Raw genomic sequence first — 15,045 nt, 5'->3', positions numbered from 1 at the left:
CCATAACACTTTTTGATGTGTTAAGACCGACTATGTTATCGTAGGTCAGGGTACTTTACATAACACTTTATCATTGTTATACAGATGTGTTATTATGATACGAACTACACCAACTTTGTGATGAAACCCGACACCAAATATGGAACAGCCACCAAGAACACACGAGATTGGAATGGAACCGCGACCCAATGCTTAGCCAAGCACGAACCTTGGTATGAGGAAGACGCCACAAACGGGGATGGAATCCGTTTGATAAGTCAGGATGAACGCCACAAGGAATCTCCTTGATAAGTTCAAAAGTTTCTTCAAGAACTCAAGAAGAAATAAACTCACAATTTCATTCAACATAATCTGATTTTTCCAAATGTTTTGGCAGTCCTTATAAGGACGAAAATTACATGAAAACAAGACCCTTGGTCTTCCTAATGAAACCGAAAAATTAAGGACAGCCCCTTTGTCTTCCTAATGAAAACTGAAATTAAAGACAAGCCTTTTGTCTTCCTCATGAAAACCGAAAATTAAAGACAAAAGGACTATTGGACTCACACAAGTCAAATGTTTGACTTATCACAAAAATAAAGAAAGACCAAATAACAACAATAACGTAAATAAATTAAAATGACAAATACAATAAGACTCATGAAGCTCCTAAACTCAGTCAACTTTGATGAGTAAGACAAGTCTTTGTTCTCCTTCAATGTTGACCACGGTCTCCTCTTGTTTTAGGACTTTGTGGACTAGGCTGTTAAGTTCTTCCTTGAATCTCTTGGCTCGTGCCCTCGTCACTAGACCAACTGGAACTTGGCTTGATACTTGGGTCTTGGTGTCCTCATCATTCCCCCCCTCTTTAGAAGGATTTGACCTCAAATCGTCACCTGCATCAAAAGGACTCAAATCAGAAACATTAAAAGTAGCACTAACATTATACTCACCTGGTAAATCGAGTCTGTAGGCATTGTCATTGATCCTTTCAAGTACTTGAAATGGACCATCTCCTCGAGGTAGCAATTTTGAACGCCTTTGTGTTGGGAATCGCTCTTTCCTCATGTGTAACCATACCCAATCACCGGGCTCAAAAACCTGCTTATGACGACCCTTGTTAGCTTGCTTAATGTATTGTTCAGTCCTTCTTTCTATGTTGAGTCGCGCCCTCTCATGGATTTTCTTCACAAATTCTGCCTTCTTCTCGCCATCTAAATTCAAATGCTCAGAAACAGGTAAAGGTGATAAATCCAAAGGAGTTAGAGGATTAAAACCATAAACAATTTCAAATGGTGAAAATTTAGTAGCAGAATGCATTGAACGATTATAAGCAAACTCAACATGTGGCAAACAATCTTCCCAAGTCTTAATATTTTTACTTATGATAGCCCTCAACAAGGTGGACAGGGTCCTATTAACTACTTCTGTTTGACCATCGGTTTGAGGGTGACAAGTAGTAGAAAATAATAGTTTTGTCCCAAGTTTTCCCCACAATGTTTTCCAAAAATAGCTTAAGAACTTAGCATCCCTATCTGATACAATTGTTCTAGGCATACCATGTAATCTCACAATCTCCCTAAAGAACAAATCTGCAACGTTAGAGGCATCATCAGTTTTATGACAAGGAATAAAATGAGCCATCTTAGAAAATCTGTCTACAACCACAAAGATTGAATCCCTCCCACGCTTACTTCTAGGTAAACCCAACACAAAATCCATTGAAATGTCAACCCATGGTGAACTAGGGATAGGTAGGGGTGTGTAAAGGCCATTTGGATGAACTCTTGATTTAGCTTGCCTACAAGTGACACACCTACCACAAATTCGTTCAACATCTCGTTTCATGTGGGGCCAAAAGAAGTGCTCTTGCAACATAACTAGGGTCTTAGCAACTCCAAAATGTCCCATCAACCCTCCCCCGTGGGACTCTCTAACTAGCAAATCTCTCAAAGAACAATTTGGTACACACAACCTATGCTCCCTAAACAAGAAACCCTCATGCCTATAAAATTTTCCTTCAGCAGATTTTTCACAAACACCATAAATTTCCCCAAAATCATGGTCAGCAAAATATAGCTCCTTTATGTGTTCAAACCCAAGTAATTTAGCATCAAGAGTGGAGATTAGGGCATACCTGCGAGAAAGGGCATCAGCAACCACATTCTCCTTACCTTGTTTATAGCGAATGACATAAGGAAATGTCTCAATGAACTCAACCCATCTGGCATGTCTCTTGTTGAGCTTATGTTGGCCTTTCAAATGTTTCAAGGATTCATGATCTGTGCGAATCACAAACTCCTTTGGCCACAAATAGTGCTGCCATGTTTCTAAAGCACGCACTAGTGCATACAATTCTTTGTCATAGGTAGGGTAATTGAGGGCAGCCCCACTTAGCTTTTCGCTAAAGTATGCAAGCGGTCTCCCATCCTGCATAAGAACAGCGCCAATACCTATTCCAGAAGCATCACATTCAACTTCAAAAGTGTTAGAAAAGTTAGGCAAAGCAAGTAAAGGAGCATGAGTAAGCTGGTATTTCAGTAGCTGAAATGCCTCCTCTTGAGCTTCACCCCATTTAAATATCACATTCTTTTTTATAACTTCTGTAAGTGGTGCGGCGATGGTGCTAAAATTTTTCACAAACCTCCTGTAGAAGCTAGCAAGTCCATGAAAACTTCTAACATTACCTATAGTTGTAGGGGTCGGCCACTCTTGGATGGCTTTGATCTTTTCTTCATCCACCTGAATACCTGTAGCACTTACAACAAAGCCTAGGAAAACAAGCTTATCGGTGCAGAAAGTACACTTACTGAGGTTAGCATATAAACTCTGTTTCCTAAGAACATCCAAAACAGAATGCAAATGCAAAACATGGTCATGCAAATTCTTACTATAAATAAGAATATCATCAAAATAAACAACCACAAATTTTCCAATGAAAGCACGCAATACATGATTCATTAAGCGCATGAAAGTGCTAGGTGCATTAGTTAGTCCAAATGGCATGACTAACCACTCATACAATCCATGTTTAGTTTTAAAAGCAGTTTTCCACTCATCCCCTTCTTTCATACGTATCTGATAATACCCACTTTTAAGATCAATTTTGGAAAACACACAAGAACCATGCAATTCATCTAACATGTCATCTAAACGAGGAATGGGATGTCGATATTTTACCGTTATATTGTTGATGGCTCGACAGTCAACACACATCCTCCATGTTCCATCCTTCTTGGGAACTAGAATCACTGGAACAGCACAAGGGCTCATGCTTTCTCTCACATGCCCTTTCTCCATCAATTCTTCAATTTGCCTTTGCAATTCCTTTGTTTCATCAGGATTACTTCTGTAGGCTGGTCGGTTTGGGATGGAAGCACCTGGAACAAAATCAATTTGATGTTCTATTCCTCGAACAGGTGGCAAACCATGTGGTACTTTCTCAGGAAACACATCCTCAAATTCCTGCAAAATAGACACAACAACACTTGGCAGCGAAGAATCAAGTTGGTTAGTATTTAAAAGAGCCTCCTTATACATGAGTAAAATCATGGGCTGTTTTGTACACAATGCTCTCTTAACCTCACTTTTTTTTGCATAAAAATTATTTTGTTTTCTCTCACTTGATTCCACACTTTTCTCTCTTTGTCTCTCTTTTTCCTCACTCTCATTCATCTTTTCATTCTCTTTTTGCTCACTCATTTTCTTTTTGTCACTCAATTTTTGCAACCTCACTTGATCTTCATACACTTGCTTTGGTGTCAAAGGCGCTAGAGTGATTGTTCGTTGACGGAATGTGAATGAATACTTGTTGGTGAAGCCGTCATGCTGCACCCGCCGATCAAATTGCCAAGGCCTTCCTAGAAGGAGGTGTCTAGCTTGCATGGGAACCACATCACACAACACCTCATCTTCATACTTGCCAATTCGAAATGAGACTAGCACCTGTTTTGTAACCCTCACTTCACCACTATCATTCAGCCATTGCAATTTGTATGGACAAGGATGCCTAAGCGTTGTAAGCCCCAGCTTGGCAACCATGGAAGCACTAGCAACATTAGTACAACTACCTCCATCAATAATGACACTACATACCTTGTCTCTCACATGACAACGAGTGTGAAAGATGTTCTTTCGCTGCACCTCTTCTTCCTCTTCTTTTGCTTGCAAATTCAGGACTCGCCTTGTGACTAGTGCAAGCATCTCACCAGATTCTGGTCCATACTCATTGTCAGAAGCATCTTCCAATGGTGGCATGTCAACAAGATCATCTTCATCTTCAGAATCTATCTCTCCACTTTCTCGAATCACCATGACTCTCTTGTTTGGACACTGGCTAGCAATGTGTCCTCTCCTCTGACATTTGAAACACCTTATCTCACTAGAATGAGACTTAGTAGGAGTTTTTTTACCTTGAGGTGGCGTGGCTGTGGTGGCTGGTTTTGGTGTAGATGATGAAGTGGGTTGGTCTTCTTTCTTTGGATAGTTCGACCTCCAAGGTGTTGTACTTGGATTGTGTGGGCTCGGTCTTGACCTCGAACTTGAACTACCCTTCTTGAGCTGCCTCTCAACTTTGATTGCCATATGAACCAAATCCTCCAATTCCACATAATGGTGTAGCTCGATTGGGTCAGCAATCTCTCTGTTCAACCCATTCAAAAACCTTGCCATGGTTGCCTCCCGATCCTCTTCAACATTGGCTCTAATCATAGCCATCTCCATCTCCTTGTAATACTCATCAACACTTCTGGACCCTTGACGAAGACCCTGCAACTTAAGGTATAGATCTCGATAATAATGAGATGGTACAAACCGTCGCCTCATCACCCTCTTCATGGCCTCCCATGTGTCAATAGGGCGATCTCCACTCCGCCTCCTGTTGATGCACAACTGATCCCACCAAACAATAGCATAATCAGTAAACTCAATGGCAGCAAGTTTTACCTTCTTCATGTCGGAGTAGTTGTGACAATCAAAAACTAGCTCCATTTTCTTCTCCCACTCAAGGTATGCTTCAGGATCACTCTTCCCCTGAAATGCCGGGATTCTCATTTTGATATTCCCCATATAATTATCTACCTGGTTCCTATCTTCTCTATTCCCACCATACCTCCTATGGTTACCCGTCGACATCCTATCAAACTCATCATCAGAAACTACCCCTTCTAAATCCCCTTCATTCTCATCCTCCCTTTGGTGCACCCTATTCCTCCTTGGTCTCCGTTGTGCCCTCTCTTCTACCCTATCCAACCGCTCATGTATTTGCTCACACTCCTCCCTCAACATCCTCCTCATCTCCCCCATTAAAGCTTCAATTTGTAGATTTGGAACTGTAGGTGGTGGAGCGTCATTGCCTGCATTTCTTTCTGTATTTTGTGACATGATGGAGAATCTGCAAAACAATAAGGTTAGACAATTATAGAAAGGACCTCACTGCACTCCCTCACGTGTTTCACTCAAAGAAAATGGTCACTCAAGTACACTCGTGTTTGCACTCAATGATGGCTTTTACCCTCAAATAAGCTCACACCTCTGCCTTTTTCCCCTCTATTTTCTTCTTTAAGCTCTTTGAAAACTAATGAAACAGTGATATGGAGTATTCAAGCAGCAAATCCAACCAAACAAACCAAACGAACACCGACGAAAACTGGTGAAAAATGACGAAAAATGATGATTTTTTGGAACACTTGTGTGGGGTTTTGGCAAAAAGGCCTCTAGACCATGGGGAACAAGAATAGAACAAAATTTTTTAAGAGGGGTTTTTTTTTTTTTTTGCTCTCGGATCCCCTTCCCTTTTCCTTTCCTTTCCTTTCTTCCTTTTTTTTTTTTTTTTTTTTTATCTCTCAAATTTGATAACCCAGATACTCAATTTTTTGAAAAGAAAATTTTTTGAACACCAAAGAACCAATCCGGAAACCAAGCAAACTGTGGTACTATAACAGATTCAAGAACACTCCCAATAACAGAAAACCAATATTCCCAAAATCCAATCTGTGATTCAACCAATAAGATCAAAACCAAAATAATTTGTGGCACTATAATAGTCTCGGATTCCACATCAAATAAAGGAACCAATTGAAACCAGGGACACAATTGAAACAAGGGAGTTATCAATACCAAATTCGGTTTTCACAACAAGAACAAGAGAAACCCAAGGCAAAATTCTGATTTCAAAACAAAACAGCAAGAGAAACTCAATGACAATTCAGATTCCACAATTAGAACAAGAGAAAAACTCAAAGCCCTAATTCACATTAAGAACCCTAATTCACGATTTTAGAAACAAAAAGAAAACAAATTAGGGGAAATTTCAGAAACCCTAATTCAATTCCAATATTTGAACAAAGAAACGAAATGGAAAAAACAAGGGGAAAAAAAAAAGATAGGCCAAACCGTATGAACCTAGGCTCGGATTTCAAACAAGGAAACAATTGAAATTAACAAGCTCTAGAATAGAAACACAAGACTAGATGAACACGAATTGATATTTTTTTTTTTATTTCAGAAACCCTAATATAAGAACACGAATTGAATAGAAAAAAAAAGATGAAAAAGGATAGGCCAAACCGGATGATCCTAAGCTCTGATACCAACTAATACGAACTACACCAACTTTGTGATGAAACCCGACACCAAATATGGAACAGCCACCAAGAACACACGAGATTGGAATGGAACCGCGACCCAATGCTTAGCCAAGCACGAACCTTGGTATGAGGAAGACGCCACAAACGGGGATGGAATCCGTTTGATAAGTCAGGATGAACGCCACAAGGAATCTCCTTGATAAGTTCAAAAGTTTCTTCAAGAACTCAAGAAGAAATAAACTCACAATTTCATTCAACATAATCTGATTTTTCCAAATGTTTTGGCAGTCCTTATAAGGACGAAAATTACATGAAAACAAGACCCTTGGTCTTCCTAATGAAACCGAAAAATTAAGGACAGCCCCTTTGTCTTCCTAATGAAAACTGAAATTAAAGACAAGCCTTTTGTCTTCCTCATGAAAACCGAAAATTAAAGACAAAAGGACTATTGGACTCACACAAGTCAAATGTTTGACTTATCACAAAAATAAAGAAAGACCAAATGATACGAACCACGCCAACAAGTGTGACGAAACCCGACACCAAATATGGAACAGCCACCAAGAACACACGAGATTGGAATGGAACCGCGACCCAATGCTTAGCCAAGCACGAACCTTGGTATGAGGAAGACGCCACAAACGGGGATGGAATCCGTTTGATAAGTCAGGATGAACGCCACAAGGAATCTCCTTGATAAGTTCAAAATTTTCTTCAAGAACTCAAGAAGAAATAAACTCACAATTTCTTTCAACATAATCTGATTTTTCCAAATGTTTTGGCAGTCCTTATAAGGACGAAAATTACATGAAAACAAGACCCTTGGTCTTCCTAATGAAACCGAAAAATTAAGGGCAGCCCCTTTGTCTTCCTAATGAAAACCGAAATTAAAGACAAGCCTTTTGTCTTCCTCATGAAAACCGAAATTAAAGACAAGAGGACTATTGGACTCACACAAGTCAAATGTTTGACTTATCACAAAATAAACAAAGACTAAAAAAACGTGATTAAAAATAAAAAGACTCATTACAAGAAGCTAAATATTGATCAAGCTCCTAAACTGGTGTCCTCATCATTCCTCCCCTCTTGACTTGGATCAACTGGAACTTGACTTGGATTTTGAGTCTTGGTGTCCTCATCATTCCCCCCCTCTTGAGAAAGATTTGACCTCAAATCGTTACCTGCATCAAAAGGACTCAAATCAGAAACATTAAAAGTAGCACTAACAGTATACTCACCTGGTAAATCGAGTCTGTAGGCATTTTCATTGATCCTTTCTAGCACTTGAAACGGCCCATCTCCTCGAGGTAGCAATTTGGAACGTCTTTGTGCTGGGAATCGCTCTTTCCTCATATGTAACCATACCCAATCACCGGGATCAAAAACCTGCTTGTGACGACCCTTGTTAGCATCAAGTTGGTTAGTGTTTAAAAGAGCCTCCTTAACCTCACTTTTTTTTGCATAAAAATTACTTTGTTTTCTCTCGAATTTTCCCTCATTGATCGAACTCTTCTCTTTCTTTTCTCTCTCACTTGATTCGACCCTTTTCTCTCTTTGTCTCTCTTTTTTCTCACTATCATTCATCTTTTCACTCTCCTTCTTTTGCTCACTCAATTTTTGCAACCTCACTTGGTCTTCATATACTTGCTTTGGCGTCAATGGAGCTAGAGTGATTGTTCGTTGACGGAACGTGAATGAGTACTTGTTGGTGAAGCCATCATGCTGGACTCGCCGATCAAATAGCCAAGGCCTTCCTAGAAGGAGGTGTCCAGCTTGCATGGGAACCACATCGCACAATACCTCATCCTCATACTTGCCAATTCGAAATGATACCAGCACCTGTTTTGTAACCCTCACTTCACCACTATCATTCAACCACTGCAACTTGTATGGACAAGGATGTTTAAGCGTTGGGAGCCCCAGCTTCTCAACCATGGAAGAACTAGCAACATTAGTACAACTACCTCCATCAATCATCACACTACATACCTTGTCTTTCACATGACAATGAGTGTGAAAGATGTTCGCCCGCTGCACCTCTTCTTCCTCTTCTTTTGCTTGGAAATTCAAGGCTCGTCGTGTGACTAGTGCAAGCATCTCACCAGATTCTGGCCCATACTCTTCATCATCGATAGAAGCATCTTCCAATGGTGGCATGCCAGCAAGATCATCTTCATCTTCAGAATCGAGCTCGCCACTTTCTCGAATCACCATAACTCTCTTGTTTGGACATTGGCTAGCTATGTGTCCTCGCCCCTGACATTTGAAACACTTTATTTCACTAGAACGGGACGAAGTAGGGGCTGTTTTACCTTGAGGGGTCGTGGCTGGTTTTGGTGTAAAGGATGAAGTAGGTTGGTCTTCTTCCTTCTTTGGATAGTTCGACCGCCAAGGTGTTGCACTTGTACTACCCCTCTTGAGCTGCCTCTCAACTTTGATTGCCATATGCACCAAATCTTCCAATTCCACATAATGGTGTAGCTCAATTGGATTAGCAATCTCTCGGTTCAACCCATTCAAAAACCTTGCCATTGTTGCCTCCCGATCCTCTTCCACATTGGCTCTAATCATAGCCATCTCCATCTCCTTGTAATACTCATCAACACTCTTGGAACCTTGACGAAGACCCTGCAACTTAAGGTATAGATCTCGATAATAATGAGATGGTACAAACCGTCGCCTCATCACCCTCTTCATAGCCTCCCAAGTGTCAATGGCACGATCTCCATTTCGCCTCCTACTAATGCACAACTGATCCCACCAAACAATAGCATAATCAGTAAATTCAATGACAGCTAGTTTTACCTTCTTCATGTCAGAGTAGTTGTGACAATCGAAAACCAACTCCATTTTCTTCTCCCACTCAAGGTATGCCTCAGGATCACTCTTGCCTTGAAAGGCGGGGATTCTCATCTTGATATTTCCCAAATTATTGTCTACCCAGTTCCTAGCTTCTCTATCTCGGCCATACCTCCTATGGTTACCCTCTGACATCCTATCATATTCTTCCTCTAAATCGCCCCCATCAAACTCTCTTTCACCCTCAACATCCCGTTGTTGCACCCTGTTCCTCCGTGCCCTCCATTGCGTTCCCTCTTCTACCCTATCCAACCTCTCATGTATCTGCTCACACTCCACCCTCATCATCCTTCGCATCTCCCCAATTAATGCTTGTATTTGTAGATTCGGAACCTCAGGTGGTGGATTATCATTGCTTGCATCTTTCTCTGGATTTTGTGACATGATGGAGAATCTGCAAAACAATAAGGTTAGACAATTATAGAAAGGACCTCACTGCACTCCCTCACGTGTTTCACTCAAAGAAAATGGTCACTCAAGTACACTCGTGTTTGCACTCAATGATGGCTTTTACCCTCAAATAAGCTCACTCCTCTGCCTTTTTCCACTCTATTTTCTTCTTTAAGCTCTTTGAAAACTAATGAAACGGTGATATGGAGGTTCAAGCAGCAAATCCAACCAAACAAACCAAACGAACACCGATGAAAACTGGTGAAAATGACGAAAAATGATGATTTTTGGAACACTTGTGTGGGGTTTTGGTCAAAAGGCCTCTAGACCATAAGGAACAAGATTAGAACAAAAATTTTTAAGACAGGTTTCCAGACTCTTTTTTTTTTTTTTTTTTTAGGTTCGGATCCTCTTGATTTTTTTCCTTTCCTTTCTTCCTTTTTTTTTTTTATCTCTCAAATTTGATAACCCAGATACTCAATTTTTGAAAAGAAAAAAAAATTTGAACACCAAAGAACCAATCCGAAAACCAAGCAAACTGTGGTACTATAACAGATTCAAGAACAATCCCAATAACAGAAAACCAATATTCCCAAAATCTAATCTGTGATTCAAACAATAAGATCAAAACCAAACTAATTTGTGGCACTATAACAGTCTCGGATTCCACAACAAATAAAGAAACCAATGGAAACCAGGGACACAATTGAAACAAGGGAATGATCAATACCAATTTCGGATTTCACAACAAGAACAAGAAACCCAAGGCAAAATTCGGATTTCAAAACAAAACAGCACTAGAAACTCAATGAAAATTCAGATTCTACAATTAGAACAAGAGAAAAAAACTCAAAGCCCTAATTCACGATTTCAACAAGCTCTAGAATAGTTTCTGATTTCACAACAAACAATTGGAACAAGGATTAAGAACACGATTTGAACAAAGAAACAATCTGGAATAAAGAGATTAACTATAATGGTTTCAGATTTTTAGAAGGAAAACAAGAACAAAGACTAAGAAAATCAAGAACACGAATAGATAGATTTTTTTTTTTTTTTGATTTCAGAAACCCTAAAATTGAAATACGAATAGAACACAAATGAAAAAAAAGGATAGGCCAAACCGGATGATCCTAATCTCTGATACCAACTGATACGAACCACGCCAACAAGTGTGACGAAACCCGACACCAAATATGGAACAGCCACCAAGAACACACGAGATTGGAATGGAACCGCGACCCAATGCTTAGCCAAGCACGAACCTTGGTATGAGGAAGACGCCACAAACGGGGATGGAATCCGTTTGATAAGTCAGGATGAACGCCACAAGGAATCTCCTTGATAAGTTCAAAAGTTTCTTCAAGAACTCAAGAAGAAATAAACTCACAATTTCTTTCAACATAATCTGATTTTTCCAAATGTTTTGGCAGTCCTTATAAGGACAAAAATTACATGAAAACAAGACCCTTGGTCTTCCTAATGAAACCGAAAAATTAAGGGCAGCCCCTTTGTCTTCCTAATGAAAACCGAAATTAAAGACAAGCCTTTTGTCTTCCTCATGAAAACCGAAATTAAAGACAAGAGGACTATTGGACTCACACAAGTCAAATGTTTGACTTATCACAAAATAAACAAAGACTAAAAAAACGTGATTAAAAATAAAAAGACTCATTACAAGAAGCTAAATATTGATCAAGCTCCTAAACTGGTGTCCTCATCATTCCTCCCCTCTTGACTTGGATCAACTGGAACTTGACTTGGATTTTGAGTCTTGGTGTCCTCATCACCAAATAACAACAATAACGTAAATAAATTAAAATGACAAATACAATAAGACTCATGAAGCTCCTAAACTCAGTCAACTTTGATGAGTAAGACAAGTCTTTGTTCTCCTTCAATGTTGACCACGGTCTCCTCTTGTTTTAGGACTTTGTGGACTAGGCTGTTAAGTTCTTCCTTGAATCTCTTGGCTCGTGCCCTCGTCACTGGACCAACTGGAACTTGGCTTGATACTTGGGTCTTGGTGTCCTCATCATATTATACTGTCAACGATAACACACTTTCTGTGGTATTTTAATAAATAGATAAGTGTTTAATTATATTATTTATACTCAATTATCTAACACATTTCAATACTTATAAATTTGTGTTATAATACTCTTTAGTATAACACATTTTTGTGTTATACTACACTTTAGTATAACACATTATTTGTGTTATATAATGAAGTTTGCATAACAAAATTCTTTACTTATAAAAAGTGTTATTGTAATAGATATTATAACACATTTTTCGTATTATTTTAATATTTAGATAAGTTTAAATTCTCATTATATATTCATTTATATAACACTAATTTATTCTATTATATTTTAATTTTTTTATATAATTAAAATTAGCTTTCTAATATATACTAGCATCATCAAATAAGAAAGAGTCCACTTCAAATTAAATTGAATGAAGAAATAAAATAGACTATTATATAGAATATTGTTTCCAAATATATAAATTGCTTCAAATTGAAGCCTTTCGATAAAGGCACGAAAGAGCTTTTTTGCAAATAAATAATATCTATTAAATAATAAATAGATTTGAATTTCGAGACGAAAGAATTCCCGGTTTTATTTTCTCAAAATATCAAAAAATGTCGAAAAAAAAAGCGCCGATGGCCACAGTATAGGAATAATTGAGAGAAATTTATGAAGAAATGAACTTGATTTTCAAATAACAAATAGTAAAAACATTCAACATTATATTAACAATCCACAAATTAGTTTAAAACATTCAACACTGTCATCAACAACAAAATGTTCTTAAAGTATTCAAGTAGTCTTAAATATTCAACATATTGAAAAGTTACTACTTTCAGCACAAAATATTCTACAACTGCCCAACACAAAGCCTTCAAAATTAAGTATCCTTTTCTATTTCGCCTGTCACATCTGCAAAATAAACAAAGAAATATTTTATTGTTATTATCTAGCATCACAAATTACTTCAAGAAAAATGCTATGGAAATTATTTACAAGAGAGGACACTTGTAATGAGCATAATATTAATTCAAATTGGCCCCATTATCATTTTGTCTTTCTCATCTTCCCTATCAAATCAATCAAATAATACTATCATAATACTATCAATTGAACCAACAGCTTCTCGTATAGTTTGTTAATTTATCCTCATCGGTATTATCAAACCACAGGCCAATTTACACAAAACACTACCCAAAAACAAAGGCAAAGGGTTGTGTATGCAGCTGACTCCTACTTTCGATGCCCTGATGATGCCATAAGAACAGGAACAGCAACAATAAACATAGACAACATACTTACTAGCAATATATATGTTCTTCTTGATGATTTTCTGTATTCTCCAAACAAAAGAATTCCCCATAAAGTGCTTACTAGTGGAAGTTCCTGCCAATCACCACCCCAAAAAAGTCCATATTAGTATGTGATGCACATTTTTTTCAGTTGAAATTTTGCACAAAAAAGTTTATCCCACAAAAGAGAAGTTGGAATCAAGACAAAATAATATATTTGAGCCAACCTGAACAGCATCTGTTGCAGCATACCCTGCAGCTTGGCCTCCCATGAATTGGAGACCATTGCAAAACCCGCAGAGCAGACCGGCCATTAAGGCCCAGCCTCTCCCATTCCAGTCATTCATTTAAGCCTTGAATGATGATTTGGGTAAGTCCAGCACAAGGACAAAACAAGATACTGAGAAGTAAAAGAATGCAGCGTAGACAACCAAGTGAGGAATCCCATCTTTCAATGTATGCCATTGATCATTTGTTGCCAAGTTGAATGCTGGTGAGAATAGAGAAAAGCAAACACCAGCAAAGAAACATATGGACAGTCCAATGAGAGTGCTTTTCCCAAACACCTGTAGCAAGAGTTATAATTATTAAATGTGATAGAGAATCTGAGATGTTTGGATTTGAATGTTTGGTGATGAACGTCCAAATATTGTTGTGTAGTATTTTTGCAACACAAGATTATCACTTTTCATCTAAATGTGAGAATTTTAATTGATTTTCCATACTAAAAATTATTGTCTTTTATAGTGCAATTTATAGTGGTACAACTAGTTTTCTGCTCATTCTCATTATCCTTAAGTGCACCATCAAACAAAACAATTAAGTAAAAATTGCATCACTCAACAAGCTCGATGATTTTATTTTTAAAAATGAATAAAAACAAGATAATTCTTTGATAACCTTAACATTTAATGAATGAAACATACCCCTCTTTAGATGAAAAACCTTCAAGCTTTTCTTTATTATCAGCTGCATTAGATGAGTGGACAGTAGAAGCAAGGCAAACTGCAATCAAGAAGCAGCCACACCAGGGAAAAGGATCTCGGCTCTATTAATTCCATTGTCTAAAAAGTAATTCAATGTTGTTCCTGTCACCATTAAAGATCGCAATAGAAGCAAAAAATTCAGTATCTATAAGAGCAACATAGACAACATCAACATTTAGAAATGGTCAGAGAGAGAGAGAGAGAGAGAATGAAAGAAAGGACCTATAACAATTGTTATGCTTGCAGTGATCACTTCTGTGACTGATAAGCCAACAAAAGCCCAAGCATACTGAGTTGAGAGATTTCCAAGGCTAAGTACCACCCCTCCTGCCATTGCAAACATCACAGAAGGCCAATTATCCTGCACCAATCACCCTAACATGAATCGAAACCAAATACATACAATACAATACAACTCCATTATGGCAAACAGATTAAATTTTCATTATGTTGTGTTCCTTATCACTGGTCTCTCCAAATAGCACCACATTCATCAAAGAGAATAGAGAATGAATGAACAAACTTTATCTAAATATATGCAAGTGTTGAATATTTGTGATTCAACACTTGTAATGAGCTAAAAAATATAATCAATACTGAATTAATCATGAGAAGGAGCAGCCAAAAGAATTATATAAAAAAAGAAGAGGAAAAACAAAAAAGAATGGATTCTAGATATGTCTCATAATTATTGGACCTTTTTATTAAACTTCATGGAGACAAGATTGTCACAATAAAATTGTCTAGCAATATTTTTATCTCATTTTCTTATCTAACTTTTAGCTTCTAGCTTCTATAAAAATAAATTGATTTTCACCTCTGCTAAATTGATTTTCACCTCTGTTAGGGTAAAAATAAAAAAAATAAAAAGGAGAACAGAAGCTTCTGTTTTGGGGGTAATCTCTAAAAATTACATAGG

The 15,045-nt window shown here is 38.0% G+C and overlaps 1 pseudogene; it reads right to left on the bottom strand.

Annotated features, from left to right (window-relative positions):
• Positions 1-13,081: 13,081 nt before the first annotated feature.
• Positions 13,082-14,581, bottom strand: LOC133800974 (ureide permease 1-like; annotated as a pseudogene).
• Positions 14,582-15,045: the final 464 nt, after the last annotated feature.

Source organism: Humulus lupulus, chromosome 9 (genome assembly GCF_963169125.1).
Source record: "Humulus lupulus chromosome 9, drHumLupu1.1, whole genome shotgun sequence".
Classification (NCBI taxonomy): Eukaryota; Viridiplantae; Streptophyta; class Magnoliopsida; order Rosales; family Cannabaceae; genus Humulus; species Humulus lupulus.
Note: the sequence above shows the minus strand (reverse complement) of the source record. Positions and strands in the feature narration are given on the sequence as shown.